At 34.2% G+C, this 16774-nt stretch overlaps 1 pseudogene; it reads right to left on the reverse strand.

Moving 5' to 3' along the window:
• Nucleotides 1-3281: 3281 nt before the first annotated feature.
• LOC107136112 overlaps nt 3282-16774 on the reverse strand; it is a 16353-nt pseudogene continuing 2860 nt past the window's right edge.

Consider the following 16774-nt stretch of genomic DNA (forward strand, 5'->3'; position numbering starts at 1 on the left):
ATGATAGATCTTTTTTTTTTCTTTTTTGGTACCAGGGATTGAACTCAGGGGCACTCAATCACTGAGCCATATAGCCAGCCCTATTTTGTATTTTATTTAGAGTCAGGGCCCCACTGAGTTGCTTAGTGCCTTGATTTTGCTGAAGCTAGCTTTGAACTCTTGATCCTTCTGCCTGAGCTGGGATTTCAGTTGCACCCCACTGAGCCTGGCATAACAGATCTTTCTTGACAGTTCAGTTGCTGTTCCATATTTGATTATGTGCATAAGCAGAATTCATGTGTGGATCATTTGGGTCTTCAAAGAAGTTATGATTATTAATAGCAATACATTTTCCAGGCTGTTCAGTCTAGTCGTGGATAATTATAACAATGGGCTGTGCATTTGCACTTATAGTAGTAATTTTTTGCATCTTTTTCTCTAGCCTACTTCTAAGTATAGAACTATAATTTCTCAAACTTAATTGTTTGGCAAAATGTACAATTATATTATCAATCAAAACTGTCAAATACAGGGAACTGTGGACTCAGACTTATCACTACCTCCCAAGGCCAATTAAATCTGTCACCTCTGAAAGCTGTAATTTAACTGCTGGTGTAGAAAACACAAGAGAGCAACAAGCTGGAGAGAAATTGACCTTGCCTGACCCTTGGGTCAGAGAATGCACCACTTGCTATGCAACTTCTAATCTTCCCAAACTTCCAAAGGGCGATTATAAATAATTTGTTATAATTTATTCCACCAGTCTTTTAAAAATGAAAATCATATCCAGGCATGTCAAATTATGGTTTATAATAAAATAAGGTTGTTGATATACATTCATTAGGATGAATGTACATATTTAGCCTTCTCCATTATAATAAAGATAGTTAAAAAATAACTTTGTTATAATTACAAAATTCTCATAATTTCATTAGATCATTCATTTATCTTACATTTCCCCCTTAGTTCCGCATATTGTATTCTGATTTTAAAAATCATTGTATAGATTAAATATTTACTGCAAAGTGAAATTCTCCAAAACCACATTGGGAAAATGTTCTAGAGTAAGGATGTAAACCTAGGACTTTGACATCTAACTATTGTTTTTCTTACTTTAACATGCTGGTTTTAATATGTGTTTGAATATCTTTGAGATTGTAGATATGCAGATAAACAGTGCTATGTTTTGGAGTAAAGTCATTTAGCAAAGATTAGAGTGTAAGTCTACAGGTTTGAAGAAGCATTTTTATGTCTCTCCATTCAAAGACAGTTTATCACTTAAGACTTGGTGAGTTGTACTGGCTTTATGCATATCACATTCTTTCTGATGATATTCAGCTTTCTCAGCCATCTATCCTGAATGACAAACATCAAATAGCCCTTACAGGATAACCCTTTCTTAAAACATGTATTCCATATTTCTGTAATTTTACAATTTAAATAGTAATAAAACCACATATATCTCATTATGTATTTTATGATCATCTTTATTTATTTAAGATTATAAGTTTAAAACTATTACTTTAGTTGTTTTAATAACCATGTGAGGCAAACAAGCTAGAAGACATCAGCTCAATTTTACAGACAAAAGTAGAAATACTGTTCACTTATTTTTTATTTTTTTATTTTTAATGTGGTACTGAAGAAGGAACCCAGGGCCTCACACATATTAGTCAAGGGTTGTACCACTGAGCTGTAGTCCAGCCTTGTTCCTTTATTTAGTAAGACAGTTCTGCAATGTAAAACACAAACTTCTATATGTATTACTGTTTTTCCACGACTTTGCATACATCATTTTAAAATAATCTGTTTTCATAGTGCTCTCCTATATGAGTAACACTTAGAATATCTGTTTCTGGCAGGTTAAACTCTAGAACAAAACAACCTAATTAATTGCCTCATAATCTGGCACATCTTCAGGCATTCCTATACCTCTTACTCAATTTTCCCAGATAAGTTTAAGGGTCCCAAGAGTCAACACTGCAGCAAATCTGATTTCAAAGGACCAAGAAACATAATGGCTAAGCACGTTTCCAGTTTAACTGGGCTCTGACACATCCTCACCAACTACTTAGATGGTAAGCTGAGGCAACTGAGAGGGAATAAAGGAAAACCCCATATTGGGGTAGACACTGATGAAAACACAAACAGTATTAGAGCGACTTTTTTTCAGAATTAGCATCCCCAGAAGGCTTGTTGTTTATCTACTACATCATTACTAGGAAGACAAAGGTCAATACTTCCGGAGAACACAATATGCAAAGAAAAGATCCAATTGAGCTGCCTGTTGAGAGCTTGAAATGTCAAACTGTGGTAATTTAATCCATGCCAAACTAAGAAAATGGTTCCCTTCTACCTGATCTGGTTTTTAAGGAGGAGGCAGATCATCACGGAAACCTAGAAATTCCATCCTAAAGTCCAGGCGTGGGGGAGTGATTGGAAAGACAAAGTTACAGATGATACAGGAAGCAAACAATCTGTCACTATGTTCTTCATAGAAAACACCCAATTTTCTTGGTAAATTCTTGTTTTCTATACCGCATGGAGCTAAAGAATATTATATATAGCAAGATTAGAGCCTGGGTGACCAAATTCTCATAAGAACAGGGCTTCCTCAGATAACATGCATAGGTGCTGAAAGTGAAGGGTCTATGAACACTCTAAAATTCCAAGAAAATTTTTGAATATATACATATGTTTAGGGTGAAGTGTCCTTTCTTTCTCAAATTCTGAGCTAGAGAAAATAACTTAAGTCTGTGACAGGCTACAATAGAAAAGTTCCCTGACACACTTAAGAGTCAAGGCAAGTCTGAGAACTTACAAAGCTGTCACTGAGATGGTGGAACATGGACCCACAGTAGAGAAAAATGAGCACTTGATTTTGGGGATTTCTCCCTAAGTATTTCAAGTCATTTCAATACAAAGGCTCTGGTGACCCCCAGATTCAAGGATGCTACTGGGCTTGGTCCATTATAGCAAAAAATCTTAGGGAGGCTTACGTATATATTTGGGATATTCATTCATCAACATTAAACCCTAGGATAGAAGATGTGAGGAAGCTACATGAAATGTGTTGATTTCACAGGCCAAGGTGGCCAATGTGGACAATGATGGGATTTTATTTGGAACTGGGCTGTGATGAGAGGTGTCTGCCATGATAATAACCTCATGTTTTTTCCCTAATCCCTTCCTTCCAGTTTCTGAAGATACTGCAGAATATAATCTTCTCTGAACATACTTTATAACAATTGCATAAAATAAAAACATATGCTTCCAATGCACTGCTTTCAGATATTCTGGGTTTAGTTCAGCTGGAGGATGTGCTGATTTCTGTGTTCACCACCATAACTGGGGTGAGCTCTTCTCCTTGAAGCCAACTCTATTCTTGGTAGCATGACAGTTCACAGAGAGGTGGACATGGTTCAAGAACCAGAAGATCTGCTAGAAATACTTATCTGGAATGGAATAGCATGAATGAGGTCTTTCAGGCAAAAGACACCAAACCTCCCAAGGAGCTCCTCAATCCCTGTGTTGCCTGTCAAGGGGATGGTATCATTCTTGACCTTCCCCTCTCCATGTTTCAAGATAAATTTTTGGGAGGAATTCAGATTTGGAAGTCCCCAGGTCATATAAGTTTTATTATTTGTAGCATTTTTTGGTTCTAGGGGGTGACTTTGACAAAACACCACTAAAGATTTTCTTCTAAAGAAGTTGGGCAATTTTCTCTGCATTAGTGAACTCACCCCATCAACCCTTTGGATACATATAAAAAAGGCCAAAGAATGTTTTTCAGGAACTTCCAAAGCATGTTGTTTCACTTCTAGTCAGGAATCACGTAGGAAGATTCCAATTGCTTAAATGTGAACTTTTTCTCCTTTCTTCATCATTTCTGTCAAAAGTATCTGCTTTGCCTAAGTAGCTTTGAGAGTCTATAAGACTTCCACCTTTTTACGAGATATTCTGGAATCAAAAGGATCTTTTCTATTTGCCTAATAAGGAAAATTAAGATCAGGAATAATAATATTTAGGAACAAATGCTCAATGATTTCCAAAATAGTTAAATTCTCTGTACTTCTGGAAACACTGATCCCTTCCAATTCCTGAGCATTGTGCTTGTCTTGAAACCTGTGGTTTCTCACTCCAGTCTTCAAAATGGAGCCCTAATATTTACTTGTATCCAATGCCTTAAAAATTCATGAACGTCATGGTGCCTGGATGCACACCCTTTCACAGTTTTTATAGCCTATGCCATTTCCAAAAGCCCTCTATTTCTTTTAAGCTACATACACACACACACACACACACACTCACAGGACACTTTCATTTGAATGTATCTGCTTTTGCGTTAGAAGTAAATTTAAGTATGTTGACTGGCAAACTCAAGTACATTTTTTAGTATGTCTTGGAGAATAAATAACCATAAAAATAAACCAAAAATGTAGTATAAATCATGAAATTTTCTGAGGGTAAAATACAATAGTTCAGGATGAAAATCTTAAAATTAGATATTTAGTGTATTCCAAGTAGACCCAAGGCTTTGAAAAACAATCAAAAGCCAAGAACATATTATTAACTAGTCATATATTATTAACTAGATAATAAGGAATGCTAATAAAATATGAAGAAGGTTCTCTCATTAAATTATAACAAAAATATATAGCAAAATGAATTTTCTTCATGGAAAATGTCTTACAAATATCTAGATAAATATCTTGATCCTCCAAAAGATGATGCAAATATTTTGTTTTAATTTATGACAAAGAACAAAATATTCTTATAGACTAAACTAAATTATTCTTTATAGATTAAATTTTAATGCTGTAAACTAAAAATGTTAAGTCATTAAATGCCTGGTTTTCATCTGTGTACATAACAGATGAATATCTATCCAGCAATTTTCTTTTCTACCTTTAGTAATAGGTTGGTTACTCCTTCAGATCAATAGAGCAAAAAATGGTAAATGGAGTAGCTCAAATATATTCATCCTATATTTTCTTTTAAAATTGGATAAGTACTTTGATGAATTTTTAGGTAGTATCAATTCTGAATTATGCTAATGATGAACTACTTATGTATATACACCTCTTTATTGTTATTACTATTATTATTATTATTTTGGTGTATTCCTTGTAATTCAAATTAAACTCACACCTACTGCTGTCAGATTTAAGCATTGATGAATAATCAACTAGATATTCATCAAGTACCTATTATGTGACAATCTCTATTTTTGTTGCCGAGGAAATAAAGGTGAAAATCAATGATGACAAAGCCAAACTCCCAAACTCACACAGCTAAGAACTGGTAGCAGAGATAAGTATTAAGTAATAATCAAGTAAAGTGAATTTTGTACTGTGGTAAGTGCTCTGAATGGAAATGAATGGCCATAGAAGAGCTAACAATAGGTGAAAAGGAACATGGTAGGGAAAGCCTGTGAGGAGATGCACAAAGAACAGACATAGACACGGGGTACAAGTGGGCAGACAGGATGGAGCAGAGAGAGTGAGGTGAAATTGTGAAGAAGAGGGGCAGAAGTGAAGGGTCCGCTCCTCCCTGCCTGGTAGTTTATTAACTCAAAGAACACATACCTCCTATTACTATGACTATATTCTAATGAGTATTTCTTTAACCTTGAGTGCTAGCTGAGATAAGGTCCATGTGAGAATAAACATGGGGCCCTTATTCTCCAGGGGCATTACTATGGAGACCAGATAGTGCCTGCCTAATTACCTTATTACCTCAGAGGGAGATGGCTGGGCATCCTAGGCCCAGGAAGCAGGGTAAACTTGTGAAGGAAATTGCTATGGCAGCCAGGCACCCTGTGGTTTTTCACAGGAGTTTCCCAGTAGCCACATATATCCTAGCGGCCAAGAATTCTGTGTCTTTGCACAGAAACTTCCTAGTCACCAAGTACGTCACAATCACGAAGTTTGTAGACCCCAATCCCAAATACAGAACTCTCACAATAGGGGATTTAAATTAATCAAAAACCTCTGAGAAGGGGCCTGATGAGGAGTTAATGAAATTGAGATTGATGGTTGATGGAAAACAATGAATAGGGTAAGGAGAGGGATTCAGGCCAAGTCTCTAGCAGTTATTATGCATGAGGCATGAAGAGAGATAAATTAGCTCAGAGTGGTTGTAATAGATAGAAATGGAAGGAGCATGATGGAAAATGAACATGTGAAGCATATCTTTATTGGTTATGCTAAAAGTAATCGGAAATTAGGACAGATGATAAATATGAAAATTAAATGTTTACACTGGCTTCAGTGATTAAAGTGTTTGAGTATGAAAGGATTAGGTAGGGAAGGGAGATGTGAGAGTACCAGACATTAAGTTAATTGCAAACACGTAGGGGAGAGACAATGTGACCAGAGGTAGTGGGCAACTATAGAAATGTACATTGAGTCAAGATATAGTTCAGAATAAAAATTATCATGCCCAGAGATAAGACAAATCTGGAGGTATAAAGGAACAATATACAAGGTCCTCATATTTCTGACTTGCACAACTAGAGGGAAGATGGAGACTCAACTGAATCAGAGACTGCACCATGGTGACTTCTTAAGTCTTGAGGGAGCAGATCACAGTGGATACTAGGCTTCTGTTGTTCCTTGCTTTCTATATGTAAAGTAATAAATCGATTTTTATGTTACTTGTTGCATAGAAGTGTGTCCTGTCTCCCTGAACTCAGACACATGGGTAACCAGTGCACACAGAACCTGTTTTACAGTCAGTTATAAGAATATGATTTGAGATTCCTCAAGTGCTTTTCCCAGCTCTCTTTGTGTTTCAGTGATGGTGTGTGACAGACAGAGGGTGCTTCAGAATAAGTCACATGAGTAGAGACCCCACTGATTCAACCTGAAAAGTAAAGAAAAAAAATAAACTGTTATAATTACAAGATATACATTATGAATAAGAACATTTTGATTTAATCTTTTTTTTCTTTTGCAATGGTGAGAATGAATAAAAAGATGGAGAAACATGAGATTTAAAAACTGCCCTCACAACTTTAACTAGTGCAACTTGACTGTTATAGGTTTGAACTACCATTGAATGACTTTTTACTAAACAACTACCACCAAATAAATCCCTCTTATTCATGAACAGATAAGTAGTGCTCTTGAAGCATGCAATGTTTCAGTGCCATAGTATGTCATCACTGTGGTATACTTTTGAAAGTACACATTAACTGTAGCAACTACATTTTCTTATTAAAATTAAAATCTCTATATTCTAAATACTATATAATTTTCTGTTATGTATTTCTGAATTTCAATTATTTGTTTGTTTTGTTTTGTACTGGAGATTGAACCCAGGGACACTTAAACACTGAGCCACAACCTAATTCTTTTTTAAAATTTTGTATTTTAAGACAGGGTCTTACTAAGTTGGTTAGGGCCTCTCTAAGTTGCTAATGCTGGCTTTGAACTTGATTTCCTCCAGCCTAAGTCTCCCTAGCTGCTTGGATTACAAGTGTGTGCCACCACATCCAGCCTGTATTTCAGTTTTGTCCTCTTTCTTCCATTTCTTACATTCTAATAAGTTTCATTTTAACAATGCTTAACTTGATATTCTGCTGTGTTTTGAATTTCAGGAGGGTCCATGTTTATTGACTTTTTACTAAAGGATCAAACATAACATTACTTAATATTGTTCTATTTCTAAAGTAGTAATACAAATTGGAAGTAAATATAATTGCTTATTTCTGTAGACATTTATTTATTTGCTATTATGGAATAAGTGGACTATTCAGTTTTTTTTCAAAATTGATTTTCCCAAACCTTTTAAAAATTGATAGAGTATCATTTTCTTGCTGCTTGGGTGCTACAAAAGCAGTTTCCTTTACTGTTTAAAATGAAATGATTTGGATTTTATTATCTGCTTCATATCATCACCCATAAACAAAAAAATCCCAAAATTTATAAATTATTCCAAGTTCAAATTGATATTTAATAATCTATAGAAAGTGAAACTCAGAAACAATTATAAAATGTTAAAGTAATAATAAGTTAAGCTGATTAAGCCTTATTTAATAAAGAAAAATTACCACATAAAATTAATTTTTCAAATTGAAGTATAACAAATGTGTTTTTATTAATGAGGAAAATATCAATTTGTTAATTATTGTATTCCCAGCAGCTAGTTTCATTAATGGTAAATTAGAGTAAGAACCCAGTAATAATAATGAAATAATATGTAACTGTGGCTGGCATATTCAACAGGGAAGACACATCTCTAGGAAACCATCCTTTAATTGTTTATCCCTTTCATTGATATTAAACCATGAAAAAACTCTTCCTTATTAAGTGTTTCTCATTTACAAATAATGTTGCCTAATCAGCCTTTAAGTGGAAGAAAATATTCCCATATGACTTAAATATTAGGGTGATTTAATTTTAATTTATTACTTCTTTTATGGTCATGGCTTATATAGTCTACTTATGCTTCTTGAAATGCATAAGAGAAGCACTAACTTAGAAGAGATGTAATTTTGCATCTTTTTAGGAAAGTGAAAAATATTTTGTAGTAGCTGAAGCTCAAGTCCCATTTTTTGTGAATTCTCCATAAAGCCTTTTTTAAAAATTCCTTATAAGGCTAATCTGTATGGAAAGTAGTCACTTCTTAGTATTTTGATTTTATAAGTGTTGAAAGCAGTTACTTTTCCCTATCTTACTAATGTCCTAGGTTTTTGCATACTTAATTTTTTTTAAGTGAAAGTTGAAAGGAAAATTCAAGAAACAGAGAAAAAATAAATCAGATTTACTTTTATCTCTCTATTTTCCTTCTACATTTATTTCGTGCAACAAATCCATTTCTCAAGAGTTGATAATAACGTTTGAATTAACCAGCGTCCCTCTTATCAATTTAAGAAAATAATAGAAGCTTCTGTGTTTTTATTAGTTTTTACTATTTAAAGTTTTTCTTTTCTAGAATCATCATGCTTCTCTTCCCAAGAAAAATAAGCAAGTCATTAATTAGTATAAATGGTGGTTACCCTGAAAATGCACAAGCTTCTAATATGCAATCAAAGCCAGCCATCATAAAATACAACCTATAATCAGGGCAGAGACATTGTAGACACTGTGCATAGCAACTAAGAGAAAAGTATAGCAGAAATTTCTCAAGCAACAATAAACTGAGATTGTAGAGCATAAACTATTTTTTATGAAGCCAATCCAGTTATAGCAACACAATCAATGCCACCATATTATTTAGGTGATAAACAATCTTCAGAGTAGAATAGGTAAGGAGCATTCAACCATTTCCAAAGATATCCATAAGTCTTGTGGGTTCACCCCAGGGTGTTTGATAACAGCAGGAAACTTATTTGAGAAATGGTTCATCTCCTTGCTTTTCAGCTCTCACCAATATAAAATAGTACTTGAAATTATGTGTTTCTCTTCTGAAGCTTATTGTCGCCTGTATTTTCCTTCTACAATTTGATTTTAACTGCAAGAAGAGTTGCCTTTTTTAAAAATTGAAGCAGATATAAAAAAATTATAGAGAACTAAAGCATCAAATTTATGAACTGAGTTCTATGAATTCTTTTTTGCTTCTTTGAATAATAATAAGAAAAAGAAGAGTTCAGTCTAAATAACAAAACCTACTAATTTATATCCATCCACTTACCATTCATGTTCCTTCTATATTTCATATGCCCCCTGTGACATCTAATTTTTTATATAGATATCTTGTTGATAATTTTCATCTTTATTGTTGACCAGCAACATAATATTCAAAACTGTTTAGTTGGGTAAAAGCTAAATGCACTAGATATTTTTAAATTTATGATATTTATTCTTGCATTGGACAATAGGATAAAAAAAGACAAAGGCCAATTATCCATGGGTGAGAAAAGCATGTCAGAATCTTCACAAAAAAAAAACAAAAAAAAAAAACAAATGCACTAAATCTTTTAGTACCTCATGAACAAATTAAACTGTGAGAAAGTGCAGAAATATTTCAGGGTTTTTTGTTGTTGCTATAATTTGGGGGGGTTGTTTGTTTGTTGTTGTTTGCCTTATTCTAAGTGCTTTGCTTGTTGACAAATCTGTTCATTGCCAAGGCCATTAGTACCAGTTTTATGATTGAGGGCCCCCTTATTGTTTTTCTCATCTCTTTTTTTCTCAAAAGATGTTCATGGAGAAATTATGTAAAAATTGCAATGAATTTACCTCCCAACACTTTTCTCCATACCTCCTAGATTACCTATGATAGCTTCATTCACTGTCATGGGGAATATTTTCTCTTAATGTCACCAACACAGACTCAGCAACAAATCCCCTATTGTGGCACATCACATACAAGAAAAAGTGTAATAAATACTCTGTACTTCCCCTGTTGACCAGACTGCTCACCTGACCTCTTGTTTAACTTCAATTACATTTTATAATTCTTACATTACTCCTGCTGTGTTCACTAATCAGTGCTCAACATAGTATTTTATCACATATTCAGTTGTTCTACCTGCCTGTCTTCACTATGAAATATTCAAGGATTCCATCCACTACACTTACTGATTCTGAAATGTATACCTTATTTCTACTCCTAGGCTTCACATCGTGTGCACTCTGTTGTGTTAATACACAACACTTGATTTGTTGACACTACTGATCTACCTCCTGGAATTCATATTTAATTCTTGGTGAAATTTCCCAAACAATATTCCAACCTTTTCTCTGAGTGTTTCTTTAATTTGATTTATACAACAGAAATCTGGTTTTACCCTGAGAATACTGGTGTTCCTGAAGTCCTGTTAGAGACAGTCCCTCTCCTCACCCTTCCCTGGTACTCTTCCCACTGGGCCTTCAAGTTAGAACCATAATTTTTGCCATTTCTCTTTTAAATCATTTTCCTCCTGCCTCCTCAGCTCTCAGCTTTAAATTTCATTTTATTAGACTGTATCAGCATGGCATTTCATTATTGTTGTCTTTTAGTGACACTGAATTTTTTTCTTTTTCTATGGCAATTTCAAATGACAGTTTATACCCTACCCACTCGAACTTTGGCTCTAATTTTGGTGATGTCTATATGAACCTGGAAAATGTTTCAACATGCTACTTTTTTGATCTTTATGTCAAAATTTATTTGTATTTTGAAATTTTATCCATGTTTACTCCTATGGATGGTCATTTATTAGTTTTTCCTTATTGCTTACTGGTGGTGTATGTTTTGTTTAAAATTACCAATTCCTCTATGGTCTTAATTTCAGGCCTTCACTTCCTGTCCATCAGGTTCTTTATTTTGAGCTCATTTCTTCTAGAGCACTGCCCCACAAAGTTTTGCAATCCAGCGTCTTTTTCTGACAAGCTATTCCTTCTCCTTCACCCTCTAGATGATCTTACTCCATTCCTTGCTTGAAATAAATGTGTCCAATATTACCTTTTCTTTTCCTTGTTTGATTTTATTCAGTTGATGAAACTACTATGTATGCATTTATTTGTCATCTAATTGAACTAAAAAAAAATTTCGTAACCACAAAGTGCTCTCGGTGCTGTTAGAGAACCTTGCATTCTGCCTTAGACTCTTCAGGTATTCACACTCCAGACTCCTTGATACCTTTCCTCTCCTCTCAAACTTCTTTTCCTGTTTTCAATTTTAGATGATATATTGATTCTTACTTCTCTGAGTCAAGCAATCAGAAGAAGAACCCCACAAACTTCCCGACCCTAGATGAATCTGCAAACCACATACCTGCATGTGACCACAGAAAAACCATGGAGGCTCTTCCATAGATCCAACTCCTCCTTTCAGACACATATTCTACCACCTCTTGCCTGACTTAGGTCATTTACCCAAGAATTCTACCCTGCTTTCCTCATATTAAATTAATTTCCTTATATTAAATTTACCCACTCTGTTTCATTTTCTTTCAACTTATCAGATGTACACATTATGATATGTGTAACTAGATGCAAGAAATACTATATTTTCTGTTCTTTTCTCTTTCAGAAAAAAAGGAAATGTTATATTGATTAAATGGGTAAATGTCATATTGATTAAGTTGGAGCCACATCCCCAACCCATTTTTGTAATTTTTTTTTTCTTTTTTTAGAGTCAGGGTTGCTTAGTACCTTGCTAAGTTCCCAGGCTGGCTTTGAACTCACAATCCTCCAGCCTTAGCTCCCTGAATCACTGGGATTACAGACATGCACAACCACACCCAGCTATTTTAATCAGACCTTTACAAATGATATAAAATTATAAATCTAGATTCTCCAAATTTTCATATATGCTTTGGTGGCTTCTCTCTTGCCTTGTCTTTGTGAAGACATAATTTTTGCCTTGTCTATCAAACTTGGTCTCCAGGGTGCCTCCTTGACATTCTAATGCACACTGATCTTCTTTTCTGAAACATAATATTTGTATGCATCAAAGTGCTCCATAAGAATAAATGGTAGTTAATGGTAAGAGAGTATTCCTCCTTAAACCTGAGTGCTGGCAGTTAATAAGAACTATGTCCATGTTCTATCTAGGCATTTCCTAGTCCACAAAAATGTTCTAAAGGAGAAAAAGATGACAATCCAATATATTTTGGAGGATATTCCACTTGAGTATAAATTAACTGTCTTGTGTTGAAACTTCCTTTTATTCTTAATGAACAGATAGATTAAAAAGCACTCAATTTTTCACAGAGATTTTGTGTTTCATCCTATTCTACTGGAGTTTCTGATTCATATGCCATTAATTCCCTTTCTTTTTTGCCATCCAAACAAATGCAAAACAAAGACTGGATTTATTTTACTTCTGTATTCTTATTTAATGTTTTTTTAAATTTCTATACTAGTTTTTAAGTCCTTAAAACAGCCCCATGTAATATTTTCATGAGTGATTATAGGTTTTAACACTCATTATAATATTATTTTATCTAATTTTTAATTTTTGTTCCAAACTTATGATTATTGTTCTATTTATAGGGTACTTACTTAATTTGTTTATAAGAAAAACAATATTCCAAATAGACATTTCTATTTTAACTAGCACCCATGAAGCTTCCCACTATAACAAGTCAATAAAATATGACCACTATATCACAAAAATATATAGTCATATATAATTGAAACAGTCTTTCCATTCCTGCTGGCTTCTCCCCTGTCTCTAGTTTTAGTTTAATACCTGAAGCTCATAGGAGAAAACAGTCTTTTGATCATTTCATAAGCCATAATCACTTGCGGAAGAACTGATCCCTGAACTCAGGTCTTAGCAGGTAAAGAGAAAAAGCCATTCTATTCATTTTATAAAGTGTAAAAAATATCATAAATTTATGCTCTTTTTCCTTTTACTGCAATTTCATACATAATATGCTAGTAATTTCTGTGGGAAGGGTACACTTTATGGAGTGGAAGATTTTATTTTATTTTTTTTATTTTCCCATAATGTTCTTTCTATTACTAACCTCTGATGTTATTAAATCCCACTGTGGTATTTTTCCTGCAATAGAACCTATGAAAAGTACAATTCTGCAGAAATTTCATTAAAAACAGTCCGTGAACTGCTTCTGACTTATTCCTGCACAAACCGTATTCCTCTCCTCTTCCCTACTCAGGACTCGCACCTGTGGTTGCATTTGAGGAAAGAAATGGGATTTGCCCTTTGCTAGGATGTAAGGAGGGCATTTCTTCTTTTCAAGAAGCTAAAAGTCTAAATCTATTTTACACAAGTTTGAACTAATACAGGTCACTAATAAAAATGGTTTTAAAGTATTTTATGACTGTGGAAAGAAATCAACAATTTTTAATTAAAAATAATAGACCTGTCTCATGATCATAATGTTATACACGAACTTAAGAAATAGAACATGTGGTTACTATCTACTCACTTTTGTAAAAAGGATGAATTTAGTATAGAACATATTTGTACTTCTTTTAAAAGTACCTTCTTCACAAAAAGAACTTTGCAGATTATTTTTTAACTTATATAGGAAACATGCTTCCAAAATCAAAATATTTATCTTCCTCTAAATTACCCTTATGCTTTTCTATTATAACTAGGAGTTGAAGTTTTTATAAATCTAAATTAAGGATATGCAAATGTCCTGCTCAAGTTAAGTGATAATTTTCTTCCATGATTTCCTTGATTATGATTTATTTTTGTGAGGACTCCCAATATCAAATTCTGCTTGGTTTCCCCACTGAACTAATTGTTTGCCAATCACCCAGGCTCTTGGGCACCCATATGCCACAGCTTATGGTGCAGGACCAGTTAGAGTTCTGGCCTTCCAAAAATTGTGCTCGTCCCATTCACTTATTGTTTTAATATTTTTCTACTTTTGGATGGATCTTAATTTTATTTATTTATTTATTTTTATGTGGTGCTGAGTATCAAATTCAGTGCCTCACACATGCTAGGCAAGTGCTCTACCACTGAGCTACAACCCCAGCTCTCCCATTCACTTTTAAAATCTCAAATTTATAGAAATAGACAAACAGTAGTTGCCAGGAATGCTGAGAATGGTAGGAAATTCGGTCTAGTCCTAAAATGACCATGTAAGTATCCTCTAGAAAACAGTTTTGTAACTTATGTGATAGTGGTCACTTTAATCTATATTTGTGTCATATACACACACACACACACACACACACATTTATACATGTATACAGATTTGAAATGCTGTTTTAACATTTAAGCATTAATTGAAGAGGATGTAAATTGCCTCCTTATTGTCAATTATTTTATTTCCTTGAAAAAAACATGCAGTCAAACAGGCCCTACTTTGTTCACAACTTCATGAGCTATGTAGATTCCAATAAGAGATGGTATAAATTAATTTTATTTGATTTTCAGTAAGCTCTTTCAAAAATAATACTAAATATGACTTCACCTTGAATCTGGCAGTGCAGAAAATGCCATCTAATTAAAAAATTAGGTAAGTATATAATAATAGTACACAGTTGATAATTGCAGGAAGTGAGGCTATTTGCCAATTTTAGAAGTCACTGAAATCAACATCATTTAAGTATGAAATCAGAGCATATTTAAGAAAAGCAAAACTGTTTCTACACTGATGTATTATTTTCTTGTTGTGACTATAACAAATTGCCAGAAACCTAATGGGTTAAAACAAATGTATTATAGTTATGGAGGTAAAAAGTTCAAAATGAGACTAAAGAGACCAAAAATCATAGAAAATTGGAGGGGGGATTAATCTAGGAAGTCTCTACCATAATGAATGCATTGCTATTCTTAGATCAGGTGTGGGCTGGTTATTATAGGACTGGGTTCTTTCTTTTATAACTATTCATAAAACTTTATTCATTCAAAAGCCTGATAATCCCTTTTGTCCACTACCACACACACCACCTTAAATCTTCTTGTGATTTTTTTTGCCCCCAACTTTATTGATAGTCAGTTTTCAACTAAAAATTGTATATATTTGTAAGGTGTACAACTTGATAATTTGATATATGTAGACATTATAAAATATTAACCACAATCAAGCTAAGTAACATCTTAACTTCATATATTTACCTATGTGTTAAGAACACTTAAGATCTATCTTCTAAGTAAACTACAAGTATGTAATATTGTTGAATATAGTCACATTGTTTTATATTAGCTCTCTTTAGCTTATCTTACCCGCTAAAATGCTGTACTCCTTAACCACCCTCTCCACATATTCTACTCCTCCCAATCCCTGTCACTCACCAATTCTACTCTCTAATTCTACAAATCTGACTTTTGTTTTTTCAATGCTGGGGATTGAATCTAGGATCTCGCAGATGCTAGGCAAATGTTGTACCACTAAGCTACATCCCAACCCTGAATTCGACATTTTTAGAATCCACGTGTAAGTGAGATCATGCAATATGTGCCTTCCTGCATCTCATTTGACTTAGCAATATTGTCCCAGCTTATATTCCCACTAACAGTCTACAAGGGCTCCTTTTTCTCTGGCGTTCTCTCAAACTGTTGCTATCTTTCATTTTTCTGATAACAGCCATTCCATCAGGTGTAAGGTGGTATTTCTTTGGATTTGGGTAGCATTTCCTGATGATTAGTGAGACTAAATTTTCTTCAAACATCCGTCAGTCATTTGTATGTCTCATTTTGAGAAATGTGTGTTCAAATCCTTTGTCCAATTTGTAATATCTTTTCTTTTCTTATTTTTTTTTGTTAGTTGCTCAAGACAATACAATGATCTTTACATATCATACATTTGATTCAAATGGGGTATGAATTCTCATTTTTCCACGTGTACAGATTTCAGGATCACATTGGTTTTACAGCCACGTATATTGCTAGTGTCTGTTGTATTCTGCCGCCCTCTCTATCCCCCCTCCCCTCCCCTCCCATCATCTCTCTCTACCCAACCTACTGTGACAGATTTCTCTCTCTCTTTTTTCCCTTCCCCCTCACACCATATATGTATTTTGTATAACGATGAGGGTCTCCTTCAGTCTTCCATGCAATTCCCCTTCTCCCTCCCATTCCCTCCCATCTCTCTTCCCTGTTTAGTGGTAATCTTCTTCTCATGTTCTTCCTCCCTACTCTGTTTTGAGTCACCCACCCCCTTATATCAGAGAAGACATTCGGCATTTGTTTTTTAGGGATTGGTAACTTCTCTTAGCATAATCTGCTCCAATGCCATCCATTTCCCTGCAAATGCCATGATCTTGTTATTTTTTAGTGCTGAGTGATATTGCACTGTGTGTAAATGCCACATATTTTATCCATTCATCAACAATTTGCATATAGACTCATCTTTCCTCTCCTCTTACTCCCCTTCTTTTTCTTCTTTTATCCTTCTTCCTCTTCCTTGTTGTCTCCTCCTCCTCCTCCTCCTCCT

The sequence above is a fragment of the Marmota marmota genome, unplaced genomic scaffold (genome assembly GCF_001458135.2).
Source record: "Marmota marmota marmota unplaced genomic scaffold, marMar, whole genome shotgun sequence".
In the NCBI taxonomy this organism is placed as follows: domain Eukaryota; kingdom Metazoa; phylum Chordata; class Mammalia; order Rodentia; family Sciuridae; genus Marmota; species Marmota marmota.